The 14,312-nt window shown below is 34.0% G+C and overlaps 1 long non-coding RNA gene across 1 annotated transcript; it reads right to left on the bottom strand.

The window, feature by feature from the left end:
- Nucleotides 1-1,770: 1,770 nt before the first annotated feature.
- On the bottom strand, nt 1,771-7,383 carry LOC134232283 (uncharacterized). Its single transcript, XR_009984740.1, has 4 exons — nt 7,324-7,383; nt 7,075-7,169; nt 4,924-4,993; nt 1,771-1,916 (listed from the first exon to the last, which is right to left on the bottom strand). It is a non-coding gene; the product is annotated as an uncharacterized LOC134232283 (long non-coding RNA).
- Nucleotides 7,384-14,312: the final 6,929 nt, after the last annotated feature.

Below are 14,312 nucleotides of genomic sequence, written 5' to 3'. Positions count from 1 at the left end.
ATCTTGTTGGCATAAAATAAAAAAAAAATATTTTTCAATTATGTCTGCCAGATGCCCAGGAGTAGAGAATATTATATTAATATTACAAGTTGTTGAGTGTAACATTGAAATTTTCACCCATTGAAAACCACTGTCATGCAATATTTATTACAATGTATATTATATACACAGAATGCTTTTTACAAATACATAATTATGTCAGTGAACCTTGCGAGAATAAATTTTGCGCAATCAACATTTTTTTTTAGTATTATCCGTCGTTAAGCAATGTTGACTGTTGCAATGCTGAAGGGCGTGGCTTATTTTCAGCGGGTAATAGTGTTTTTTAACAAATGTTTCTAGACGAATCAGATTCAACCACTTCACATGAAAGTATAATATTCTTAAAGAATTTATGCATTTTCCATTTTATGAACAATAGAACCCTGCTGCCCTAACATCTAAAACCCTGGCCTAGAGACTATGAATACTGTGAAATCACTAATTTTCGTTGAGGTTTTATTTTCGTGATTTTCAAGGTATGAAGAGACCCACGAATTAATGTCCACCACGAAATTCAATTTTTCACATATATTACTACAGAACATTTCTTCAACCAAGACATCAAATCCCCATGAAACAATATATTTTACTCAAACCACGAAAGTTTGACCCCTCGAAAATATGTGATTTTACAGTATCAAACTTTGGCATGAACCAATATATTTTACTCAAACCACGAAAATGTTACCCCTCGAAAATATGTGATTTTACAGTATCAAACTTTGGGCGAATGTCTTTGTAAAGTAATGCATCACATTATCATTACTTCTGGAATGTGGAGGGTTAAAAATAGCTATAACCATTAGCCTAATTTATTTAAAGTTTATCATTAACTTTAAAGCATATCATTAACTTTACTTCAGTAAAGCAATGCATTTACATTTACACATGTACCACTATTCTTGGGTTTTCAAAACTAAAAATACAAATATTGTGCAATGATACATATGTATATATAATGAACAGTATTCAAGATCAAAAGTCCATAAAACAATACAAAAAGGATCAGAGCACGGACCTCCCATACATCAGAGGTGGGATCAGGTGCCATAGAGTAGTGAGCATCCCCTGCTGACCGGTCACACCCGCCGTGTGCTCATTGTCATGATCGGGAAATAACGGAAAAGTCTGTTGTCAATTCAGTATATGAATAATGGACTAACAATTAGTATGAAAAACTTCAGTCATCATTTGACTCAATGATAAATTGTATTTGCTGACAAGATCATTGTATCGACCATAGAACTTCGAAATGATGACTTTAAACGAAACAGCTGAAATTCTTATTTCGTCAACTTGTTAAAATGTCAATAATTTACCTCATTCTAAAAATTGTTCATACGTAGAACATGGTCTTGCGTATCGAATCAACCGAAATATATAAACTCCGTATGCAGGTATTGAAAGTATATTGCTGCATAAGTAAGGGAAGTTGAAAAGCAGAAAAGTAAAAGTCATCATGTTTATAGAGCTTGTTTGTTAGATTAACATGAACATCTTTTTCAAGTCAAATGTCCAAATTTGCATTAGATGTGTCAGACTCTATGGTATCTTTTATTTCAAGGTCACCAGGATATATCATATCGACATAGGAATGGAAATCAATTGTTAATTGACAATACGTCATACCAAGAAATGCATTCTTCAACTAGCTCTACCATAGAAATTCAATGAAAATCACACTGACTAGATAATGATTTTATTAATAAACATTATTTAAAATTGTCTTTGAAAGTACATTGTATATTTTGAGATTTTCTTGCTTCCTTTACTGATCTTCCTCCATGTCTTCTTCGTCTTCTGATGACGTCACATCCGGGTCATCTGCCTCACTTAAACACTTTGGGCATTCACAAATGAAAAGGTAATTTTCTCTGTAAATATTAAATAAAAATTATCTATTAAATTACCCAAAAGAAAACATACTATTGTCCTCGGAAAACCTTAATTAACATTTTCCATAACTATCCTTGTTTCTTTTCAAAGTTGTGACAATTATAAAAAAATGGAGAGAGAGAGAGAGAGAGAGAGAGAGAGAGAGAGAGAGAGAGAGAGAGAGTTCTTTTGGTAAGTCTTGTGTTGTCCTTCACGGACTTTCGATATATTTCGATGTCGAGACGGTTTCACATGCAATTAAAGATCATATGAATTCTAAGGCATTTTTTCATGAAATATTTTACTACGGATTATCTGTTGGCATGATCAATACAGAGGACACAAGGCATGTGTGAGGTTAGAAAGGAATGCTTACTCCTCCAGGGCTCCTGTCTCTACCTCTGAGGTTTTCAGGTGTCCATGTTTCAGGCCCTGTGTTTACAGACTGTTCTGTTTGTAGATTTTGAGAAAAAAACTATATATTTATTGTGCACAAAAAAGTGCACTGTTTCTAGATTTATTTCTCCATGTTTTTAAACTGTCATCTCAAAATATCCTGACATATTCTTTTCACTGTTTCCACAACAAAACATTCTTAATAATTGTTGTTAATAGCCCTCCTGACCCTGAAATTGAGATTATCAAAAATATTGTCTATTTATACTGCCATTTTGGTTTGCAAGATAAGTTGGTCCAACACACTTCGTGCAGATGTCAACTACGACGGTACTTAATAGAGGAGTAAGGAATATTGTTTAATCTATCCTTTTCGCGATTGAGGTCAGAATTTGGAAGAATTAATCCAGAACTAAGTGTAATTTTTTTGTGCGCAATAAATATACAGTTTTTACAATGGGTGGCACTGTAGCTCTCCGGACTGTCAATTTATTTTTTTCAGAGAGCTACAGTTCTGCAGCTATGTCTTCAATAAGATTTACTGAAGAGCTTAAAGGTAGTTGTAGTGACTTTTCAATTAACTACAAGAATAATACATGTGTTCTAAAATATATTCCACATTTGCAGACAAGGCAGGGCATTAAAAACATTAATGCAGACATTGATCAAACGCGTGTTAATCAATTTGTTTCCACACCTCGTTGCATTTATGAAACTACATCTTTCAAAAAATCATGATAAATTTCTTAAACATGTCAAATATTAATTACAGGTTTAAACTTTTTTGTAAATGGATCAATTATACATGAGATAGGTTAATGCACGAATCCATATCTTAGTTTCCCCTGGCTGCAGTAATCCTTGAGGATTTTAAGGTGCTAGAAAGTCACAGTTGAGTAAAAAGATAGGAAAAATCTATCTGGAATTCATGTTATCAGCTACTTTTAGTGTTTCAGTTCTTTTCACTTAATTTCCAAATCGAAAGTGAATTTCAATCTTAAATATTTTGTAAATTATTCAGAAATTTATCACTTTTAGAACAATCATCTCAAAAACGTTAGTTTACATTGATATGTGTTTAAGACCATAATTAACACTTAGCAACCGAAGGACACTAGCGTGTATTCAAAGAAAACAAGAAAGGCCACATCACATGGGCCAAGAAAGGCCCAGAAAAAAGGCCACATCACTCACCTGAGAAGCTTTGACCATGCTCTTCTTAACCAGATTTCCCCCATGTAATACCTATTGTGACCCAACCCAACCCCTGGGGTCATGATTTGAACAATTTAAAATCTACACTACCCCAGAATGCTTCCATATAACTTTCAGATTTTCTGGCCAAGTAGTTCTTGAGAAGAAGATTTTTAAGTTTTTCCCTATATATTTCTATGTAAAACTTTGATTCCCTATTGTGGTCCCACCCAACCCCCAGGGGTCATGATTTGAACAATTTAAAATCTACGCTACCCCAAAATGCTTCCACCTAAGTTTCAGCTTGTTTGGCCCAGTGAATCTGGAGAAGAAAATTTTTAAATTTTTTCCCCTATATATTTCAAAATAAAACTGACACTTAAGTAATTAAGGGATTCCATTGTAAAATGCCCTGTATTCTCATTTGTGTAGCTATTTGTATTTTGTGAAGTGGTTCTTGTCTGAGAGATTGTTAGAATCTACACTACCCCAGGATGCTTCCACCTAAGTTTCAGCTTTTCTGGCCCAGCGGTTCTTGAGAAGAAGATTTTTCCTATATATTTCTATGTAAAACTTTGATTCCCTATCGTGGCCCCGCCCAACCCCCGGGGGTCATAATATGAGCAATTTAGAATTTACACTATCTCAGGATGCTTCCACATAAGCTTCAGCTTTTCTGGGCCATTGGTTCTTGAGAAGAAGCTTTTTCCAGATTTTTCCTGTATATTTCTATGTAAAACTTTGATTCCCTATCGTTGCCCCGCCCTACCACCGGGGGTCATGATTTGAACAAATTAGAATCTACACTACCCCAGGATGCTTCCACATAAGTTTCAGCTTTCCTGGCCCAGTGGTTCTTGAGAAGATTTTTTAATAACCCCACCCTATTTTTGTCTTTTCTTAATTATCTCCCCTTATGAGAGGACCTGGCCTTTCATTTCAACAATTTAAATTTTTCTGCATCCAAGGATGCTTTGTATTAAGTTTGGTTAAAATTGGCCCAGTGGTTCTTGAGAAGACGTCGAATATGTGAAAAGTTTACAGACGGACACACAGGACGGACATACAATGGACAAAATGTGATCAGAAAAGCTCACTTGAGCCTTCGCCTCAGATGAGCTAAAAGATACCTGTTCTTGCTTCATAAATAGATATCAGTACACATAGAATATTTTTTAAAGATTCCAAATACATGGGCTTATGGCAATTTTAATGTTCGAATCATAGGCACTTGTCGTTTTTTACCTTCCTTTTACATTAATATTATAGTTGGGGAAATTTTTATTTATGAAAAGAAAATCGCTAAAAAGAATACATAGCTAAATGTAATACATTTATAGTATTTAAGTTCAATACGACATAGTAAGTTTATAAAAAAAAAATGTGTAGATTTTTGTGCATCTTTGAGTGACTTACTTAAGAATTTTCTGTCGACTGTGTCGGCTTCTGATAAATCACACTCACTCAGATAACCAATACAGATCTCCTTAAAAATACAAAATAATAAAATAAACTGCTACTTACATAGATAGAGCAAACCCATTGATAGATTTTTAATAGATAAGACCCCTTTAACATAAATCTATTTGTCACTGGCCTGCCTCAATTCAAAATTGTATTTAAGCATACCAAATCACATAAAGGACAAAATTATCATATTTCCTTTTAAACACAAATAGGGATTTTAAAAATACAATAGCTGAATTCTTCCTAATTGTCATAAGATTTAAGTTTGCATCTATAATCAGAAAAACATCATGCTACGAAATAGATGTGTCAGTCTCAATGGCGTCTTTCTTTCAAGCCTATCAGGATGTGTCAATAAATAAAAATAAATTTTGTTTTAAAAAGTGTTAAAACATTCAATATACATAAATGTTTAATTTAAGAGAACAGAAAGATCTCCTTTCCACTCATGTAGAAGTTTCTAATAAAATCTTAATTTATTTAACAGGTCACTTCCTAAAAGAACAAAATGGTCATTCTTACAAACTGCTGGATTTTTATAGGTTGGTGGGCCCAAAGCCTGGTCTCAAATTTCTACATATATTAAATAATACTGAGAAATGCAAAGTTCAGTTTCAAATGAACTTCTAATCTCTTCTTTAAAACATAAAAACACGACTGCTCAATGTAGAAATACTATTTAGAATACGTATTCCTAAAATTCTCTTCTGAGCACATTTTTAATCCAATTTCTACATCAATTTATTCCTTAATTCATCCATTCCTTTCCAATAGAAGTAAAGAACATATCTGTTAAAGATAAAATGCATTCTGTGAATAAATCATCCATTGCTTAAATATGGCACGGCAAATTCACAAAAATGAGCAAATCATAGTTTCACAATTGATAAACTAGGTTTACTAACTGTAAACTATAGTTAACAACGTTAATCTATATTTTACATCTGTAAACTATAGTTAACGCGATAATCTATGTTTCACAACAGTAAACTAAACTTAACACCAAAAACTATCATTTGCGATTGCAAAACATAGATTATCTGATAAATACAGTTTCACGATTTGTAAACTATAGTTTACAAACCGTTAACTATAGTTAACGATCTGATAAATATAGTTTCACAATTTATGAAACTATGATTAACAACTCTTAACTATAGTTTACGATTGTAAACTATAGTTTACAAACGTGAATCTATGTTTATCAACAAAATCTATTGTTAACGCTTTATTACAGACAGATAAACTTAAATTAACATCCGTAAACTATAGTTAACAACCGTTAAATATAGTTTTACAGATGAAAACTTATCTTTAACGAATCGTTAACTATAGTTTACCATTTGTAAACTACAGTTTACAGTCGATAAACCTAGTTTATCAATTGTGAAACTATGATTATCTCATTTTTGTGAATTTGGCATGCCATACTTAAACTTAAGTTCCAATAATCAGATTAAAGATAAAATCTATTAAAGATGGAATGCATTCTAAAAATTTAATTGTTATCTTGTTTGAAATTCTTACACAATTCCCACTCTGATTTGAGGCACATGAGGACTAACCTGGCCGGGGGTAATCCTTTCCTTGGCCACAACTGAAATGATGTTATAATGGTAAGGGAAGCCACCACTGACATGATGTTGTTATTGTAGGGGAGGCCACCACTGACATGATGTTGTTATTGTAAGGGAGGCCACCACTGACATGATGTTATTATTGTAAGGGAGGCCACCACTGACATGATGTTATTATTGTAGGGGAGGGCCACCACTGACATGGTGTTATTAATGTAGGGGAGGGCCACCACTGACATGATGCTATTATTGTACATGAGGCCACCACTGACATGATGTTATTATTGTAGGGGAGGCCACCACTGACTTGATGTTATTATTGTAGGGGAGGCCACCACTGACTTGATGTTATTATTGTAGGGGAGGGCCACCACTGACATGATGTTATTAATGTAGGGGAGGGCCAGCACTGACATGATGCTATTATTGTACATGAGGCCACCACTGACATGATGTTATTATTGTAGGGGAGGCTACCACTGACATGATGTTATAATTGTAGGGAAGACACCTAAGGACTCACCTGACCTGAGGTAATCCTTTCCTTTGCCACTACTGACATGATGTTGTTATTGTAGGGGAAGGTGATCTCAGCATTTGGCTGGCAGCTGTGGTTACCTAGAATGATGCAACAATTGTCAGAGTAATTCATATAAAGTACATAAAGTGAAGTCAGATTCTGTACTACAGGTGTGTAGGTTTACTTCTCAGGGTAATTCATATAAAGTACCAGCTTCTCTATTACTGCAGTAAATAGTAATGGGATACTCACAAGTACTCTGTAGAAGGTAAAGTCCTGAACCCTCACAATCCAAGAATGCTCCAGACACTGTCAAGTAGATTTCAGAGAGAAGCTTAAAATTATTCTGTGGCCAAAGTATTATTATAGAAAGTGCTCATAATTTCACAGAAACTACATTGAAGTTGCACTTGGATTTATAAATTTATGCTTTTATGTTCAAATTAGAAAATGACAAGACGTTTTTAATGATGATAGCATGTTGCAGCAGTAATTTGACATGTACACTAGAAGACAGGTGATGAAAGAAAATAAAATAATACAGCAGTGACACCTATTGTCTTCTTTACCCGCTACCGTACACACTCGGATCACCTCAGGCAATTTCTTCTACACACAGGTGCTTCACAGAGTTTCCGATTGTATGTTGAATGATTATGTAATTCGGCTGGATACCAGCTAAACGACTTGAATAATTTTGGACGAATAAAAAGCACAGTGTTACTGTAAAATCATGATACTGGTTTCAATACCGAACAAAGCTATGAAACGTCGATTTATTAAGTTAATTAAGTTTATTTATTTTTTTGTACCTAAACAGATAAAAAGGAGTACAAACTTAAACAGGACAGTATTAATTGTGTGTTCCACTTTAATAAAATAAATAAGTACATGTTCATCGTTCTTCATTTAGTTCACACGTGCTCCCCCCCCCCCCCCATTTTAATTTGACTAAACACACCAAAACACAAAAAGAAACTAGATCCATGTGAACGTCTACCTACACTCTAATTGAAAAGAACATTGATATTAATTTCTATCAAATTTTTTTTTCAGGAGTATGCATATACAAAAGATGATAATATAAAATGTCATAGTTTTTCATGTATTTGAATTAAAATAACACTTTCAGGTGGGGATCCAGAAAATCTAGATTCGAAAATAAGCTAAAAGATGTACATTATTTCAAAAGAATAATGCGGACAGTAATGAAATCAATGAATGTCAAAGGATCAATGATCAATGCAGGCCCGTAGCCCCCCTCCCCCTGCCCAATGAATAAAATAAAAAGTCTTTTTTATTTAAATCCCCCATCTGTCTTTTAATTTTGGTTTCTTCTTGCAAATGCTTGGATTCGGGTATGTTTGACTGCACAAAAACAAATATTGGCGGCGTCCACACAATTAAAATTTTTACATAATATGAAAACTATAACAAACGCCTTTCCTCAAAAACATTAAGAAAATATTATAAAATGCATGTTATGTAATAACAATGTTTTATTATAAAAAGGAAAAGACCTCTGTAAAATTTCATATCTCACTACTAAAGGAAGATTTTTATTTTTTTTAATTGATTATCTTTTTGAAGGTTTTGAAATTTTATCCCTTCTCTTGAAAATATATTTTTACAAATCAATTTTCTATAAATATAGCAAAGAAGCTTTTTTTCCAAAGATATCATCTGGACATAGTTAAAAAATTATCTGAAAAAAACAAATAAATGAAATAATAATCTATGTTAAAATAAAAAAAAATCAATTTCACACCACTGCAGCCTCCCCGAGAGCGAGAACAATAGGGTCAGTAATTATCAGTAAATGTCAGCACTTGTCTAAGTTTTTCAGCAGGGACAGTAAACGGGTCAGTAATTGTCTAAGTTTATCAGCACTGACTAAGATTGTCAGCACTTTTCTAAGTTTATCAGTACTGGCAGTAAAAAGGTCAGTAATTGTCTAAGTTTTACAGTAACGACAGCACATTGTCAGTAATTTTCTAAGTTTGTCAGTAAAAAATGGGAATGTCATTACGATTTTGACTTATTAGTGGGCCAGGATGCTTCCACATAAGTTTCAGCTTTCCTGGCCCAGTGGTTCTTGAGAAGAAGATTTTCAAAGATTATTCCTATATATTTCTATGTAAAACTTTGATTCTCCATTGTGGCCCCGCCCTTCCCCAGGGGGTCATGATTTGAACAAAATTCAATTTACACTACCCAAGGATGCTTCCACATAAGTTTCAGCTTTTCTGGCCCAGTGGTTCTTGAGAAGAAGATTTTCAAAGATTTTTCCTATATATTTCTATGTAAAACTTTGATTCTCCATTGTGGCCCCGCCCTTCCCACGGGGGTCACTATTTTTACAATTTAGAATCTACACTACCCCAGGATGCTTCCAAATAAGTTTCAGCTTTTCTGGCCCAGTGGTTCTTGAGAAGAAGATTTTTTAATGACCCCACCCTATTTTTGTCTTTTCTTGATTATCTCCCCTTGTGAGGGGACTTGGCCCTTTATTTTAATAATTTAAATTCCCCTTCACCCAAGGATGCTTTGTACCAATTTTGGTCAAAATTGGCCCAGTGGTTCTTGAGAAGAAGTCGAAAATGTGAAAAGTTTATGGACGGACAGCTAGACAGACGGACGGCGGACAAAATGTGATCAGAAAAGCTCACTTGAGCCTTCGGCTCAGGGGAGCTAAAAATGATTTGTATGTTTTTAATGCATGGAATTTCAATCATTCAGAAAGGGTGAATTCTAATTTCTTACATCTGTCTTAAATTTTGAAGGTCATTATTTTCAAATACATAATTAAAAGATTTTTTTTTCATTTTTACTAATAAAAAATGCATTAAAAAACTGAGAGTTTAAAGGTACTTGGACACAGATTTGAAGTTAATATTTTCTGTATAATATCACGAATTATATATTTTAATAGCATTTCACACAAAAATTAATTAAAAATATTATTCCATTTAAAAGTTATTAAAACTTTAAATTTTTTGGCGGGTTTGATTGACACATCCTTGCACTTTTACAAATTATTACTTTATTCATACATAATCCTTAGGAAGAGTGGCAATCTTGTTGTGTATTAATGAGAAATATTAAAACTTGAATCCAGAAAAATAATTTTATTCAGAGTAGAAATGTTAGAAAGCAAACCTCCTTCACAAGTATCGTCATTCCGTTGTGTACAGAGTTTTGCAAATCGATCACACTCATGTTATGTACACAGTTTTTGTAAACAGGGCAGAAGCTCTGTTATTGTTTGATGTTTACGATTCACTGGGTGCGTTCAATCACCAAAATCTGCTCACCACAACTGCACGGACTGACAATATATTGTGTGTTTGTTTTGCTTTCGAACATGTCTACTCTGAATTTTCTGGATTATAGTATTAATATTTTTCATTAATACACAACAAGACTGCCACTTTTCCTAAGTATTAAAAATAAAGTTAAAATTTGTGAAATTGCAAGGATGTGTCAATCAAACCTGTCAAAAAATTTAAAGTTTTAATAACTTTTAAACGAAATAAGATTTTTAATTATTTTTTGTGTGGAATGCTATTAAAATATATAAGTCGTAATATTATAGAGAGAATAAAAACTTCAAATATGTGTCCAAGTACCTTTAAATTATGGTCTTTCAATGCTGAAACCATAGTGTAAAAGGGATCTCTTCAAGATCTATAAAATAAAATTCTGGTGTGGCATTCCTGCTTAATTAAGAAATAAGTGTCAAGATTTCCAAGAAAGATTGATAAATACCCAGCATGCAAGTCACTAAAGCTCTGGGTGAGACTGGCAAATGCATTGTTTGGTGATTTTACAGTTGAGGTGGCAACATGTGTAACTTGCTCCAAGGAAACCTGTCAAAACACAAGATATATCTTCTAAAAAATTATTCTTTGCAATAGTTAAAGAATGGGTAATTAACTGGCCAGAAAAAAATGTCATTAAGTTTCATAAAATGTTAATTTTTTTCATCATATAAACCCCCGATAACTTAACCGTATATTCATGGTACAAATGTGAATATAAAATGCTCTTTTCAAGGTAAACTTAATAAATATTGAAGGTATGGTGCACTAAAGATTTCTTGAATATCAATAGATAATCAGGGTCACACATTTTTCATTGTCTGAATACATAGTTAGCACATGTTTGTTGGCTGTTTTTAAGAAAACTGTAGTTGTATATTAAACAAAATAATGTCATATTAAAAGGAGAAGAATTGACTAACATGCACTCAAACTTATTTAACAAAAAACATGTTCAAAACAAGCTTCTCAATTCGATTGTTATGACTGTTTTAAACTTGATTTGACTCTGAACTGTTTAATATTACAATTCATCACATGATGTCCAACTGTGCGTGTACTTGTGAAAACATGCAGTTACATTGAATTCTTCAACCTGACCTCTATCTAAATCACTATCATGTTTGATTTCCGTTTTCCGTTTTCAGAATTCAGCTAATTAAATGTTGTCTAAATTTTGTATGTCCTCACATTTAAAATGAATATTCATATTGACATCACTGTAATATGCCTATTAAACAGGTATTAATTCGAATTTCTATATAGAGAGAGGGATAGAGAGACAGATGTCAAAAATGACACTGATCGATTGCCCCATTTTTTTTTTTAATATTGATTACAAAACTTAACAAGAGGCTCATGGGCCACTTCTCCCTCTCGTAAGAAACTTTGGCCATGCTGTTCTTTAACAGATTTCACCCTTAAATACCAATTGTGACCACGCTCTACCACCAGGGGTCATGATTTGGACAATTTAGAATCTACACTACCCCAGGATGCTTCCACATAAGTTTCAGCTTTTCTGGCCCAGTGGTTCTTGAGAAGAAGATTTTCAAAGATTTTTCCTATATATTTCTATGTAAAACTGGCCCCACACTACCCCCAGGGGTCCTGATTTGAACAATTTAGAATCTACATTATTTCAGGAAGCTTCCTCATAAGTTTCAGCTTTTCTGGCCTAGTGGTTCTTGAGAAGAAGATTTTGTAAGATTTTTCCTATATATTTCTATGTAAAACTTGGATTCCCTATTATGGCCCTGACCTATCCCGGGGGTGATGATTTGAATAATTTAGAATCTACACTACCCTTGGATGCTTCCACATAAGTTTCAGCTTTTCTGGCCCCGTGGTTCTTGAGAAGAAGATTTTTAAAGTTAAATTTTTCTACATATTTCTGTGTAAAACTTGGATTCCCTATTTTGGCCCCACCCTACCCCGGGGGTCATGCAGTGATTGGGAAGGGCTTGCACCATGCGCCATAGTTGCACTGAAGTGAAAAATGGCACATTTAATCAATCAATCATGGCACCAATGTGCGCATTCAATTTTTAGCGATGTTTGGAAATATTTTGCGTACAACTTTCTTTCTTGTTTTACTTTCGTTTTCAATGCAGTCAATTTAAAACAACAAATTTCATTGGTTGAAACCTGTCAAAAAGTACTTTTGGTTAAACGCAATGATACTTATTTGTATGGTAGGGCTGTTCACTTTCCAAAACTGTCGTAATTTTAACACAAAATACGGGTCATTTATATTCTATGAAAGTTCCTTTAAATTTGCTGCATTTTCATACATTAAAAATCGGATTCGGTTAATTAAAAATGTGTTTTCTCTTGTATTTCATATTTATTTGTCCCTTTATTTCTTGATTGATTGTATACTGTTTAACGTCTCTCTCCAGTATATTACACTGATATGGAGACGTCACCATTGCCGGTGAAGGGCTGCAAATTTAGGCCTATGCTCGGCATTTACGGCCTTTGAGCAGGGAGGGATCTTTATCATGCCACACCTGCTGTGACACGGGGCCTCGGTTTATACGGTCTCATCTGAAAGACCGCCCCATTTAGTCGCCTTTTACAACAAGCAAGGGGGTACTGAGGACCTATTCTAACCCGGATCCCCACGGGGCCCTTTATTTCTTGAAATGGCCCTTTAGATAATATTGATGGCACATTCATTCTTGAAATGGCCCATCAACAATGTTGACAGTTGCGCCATAGTCTCATTGACCATTTTGGCCTTCCCAATCACTGGTCATGATTTGAACAATTTAGAATCTACACTACCCCCAAGATGCTTCCACATAAGTTTCAGCTTTTCTGGCCCAGTGGTTCTTGAGAAGAAGATTTTCAAAAGTTTTTTCCTATATATTTCAATGTAAAATATTGGATTCCCTATTGTGGCCCCCCTACCCCTGTGGGTGACGATTTGAATGATTTAGAAACTACCCTTTTCAGGATGCTTCCACATAAGTTTCAGCTTTTCTGGCCCAGTGGTTCTTGAGAAGAAGATTTTTAAAGTTTTTCTTTTCTACATATTCCTATGTAAAACTTGGATTTCCTATTGTGGGACAGTCCTACTCCCGGGGGTCATGATTTGAACAAATTTGAATCTACACTACCTGAGGATGATTCCACATGAGTTTCATCTTTCCTGGCCCAGTGGTTCTTGAGAAGAAGATTTTAAAAGTTTTTTCCTATATATTTCTATGTAAAACTATGTAAAACTTGGATTCCCTAATGTGGCCCCGCCCTACCACCGGGAGTCATGATTTGAACAATTTAGAATCTACACTTGCATCTACACTACATGAGAATGCTTCCATATAAATATGATCAATTATGGCTATCCTTGATCATATTGGTCATATTTTTTGGATGTATCCTTAGGTAGTGTAGATCCAAGTTTATTTAAAGCAGGTTTCAAGTGGGTATAAATTTTAGGACACAAAGGGTCATCAAAGTTTTACTTAGGAATACACTAAATGCTTCCTATGAGCCTAATTATTTGTTATATTGTGATTAGAACAGCAAAGCAATAATTGGTCATAATTAATGTTGGCAACGAGTACCCGGTTAACCGATTAAACGTCGAACGATGCGAGTATCGGTTAGTAAAACTGCTAACCGGTTACTCGGGTAAAAATACATTTTTCATATTAAATACGTATATAATAATTTTTAAGCTATTTGTAAGTGTATATTTAAAAATTTCCCTAATTCAATTACCGTTAGGCTTGCGCTAGTTGTTCACAAATAGGAATGATTTGTTTTGATTAGTTTAATTGATGGCTTTAATTGTGAGGGGGTATGCGTTTTGAAGACCTGAGTCATAATTACCTCATTTTAATAGACCTGTGTTAGAGGAACATACTTTAGCTAAATGCCGCTATATACATCAAGAGTGTGGAATATTGT

This window comes from Saccostrea cucullata, unplaced genomic scaffold (assembly GCF_032062105.1).
Source record: "Saccostrea cucullata isolate Sc308-1 unplaced genomic scaffold, CSIRO_AGI_Scuc_v1 ctg4174, whole genome shotgun sequence".
Taxonomy (NCBI): Eukaryota; Metazoa; Mollusca; class Bivalvia; order Ostreida; family Ostreidae; genus Saccostrea; species Saccostrea cuccullata.
This window is presented reverse-complemented; position numbering and strand designations above follow the sequence as displayed.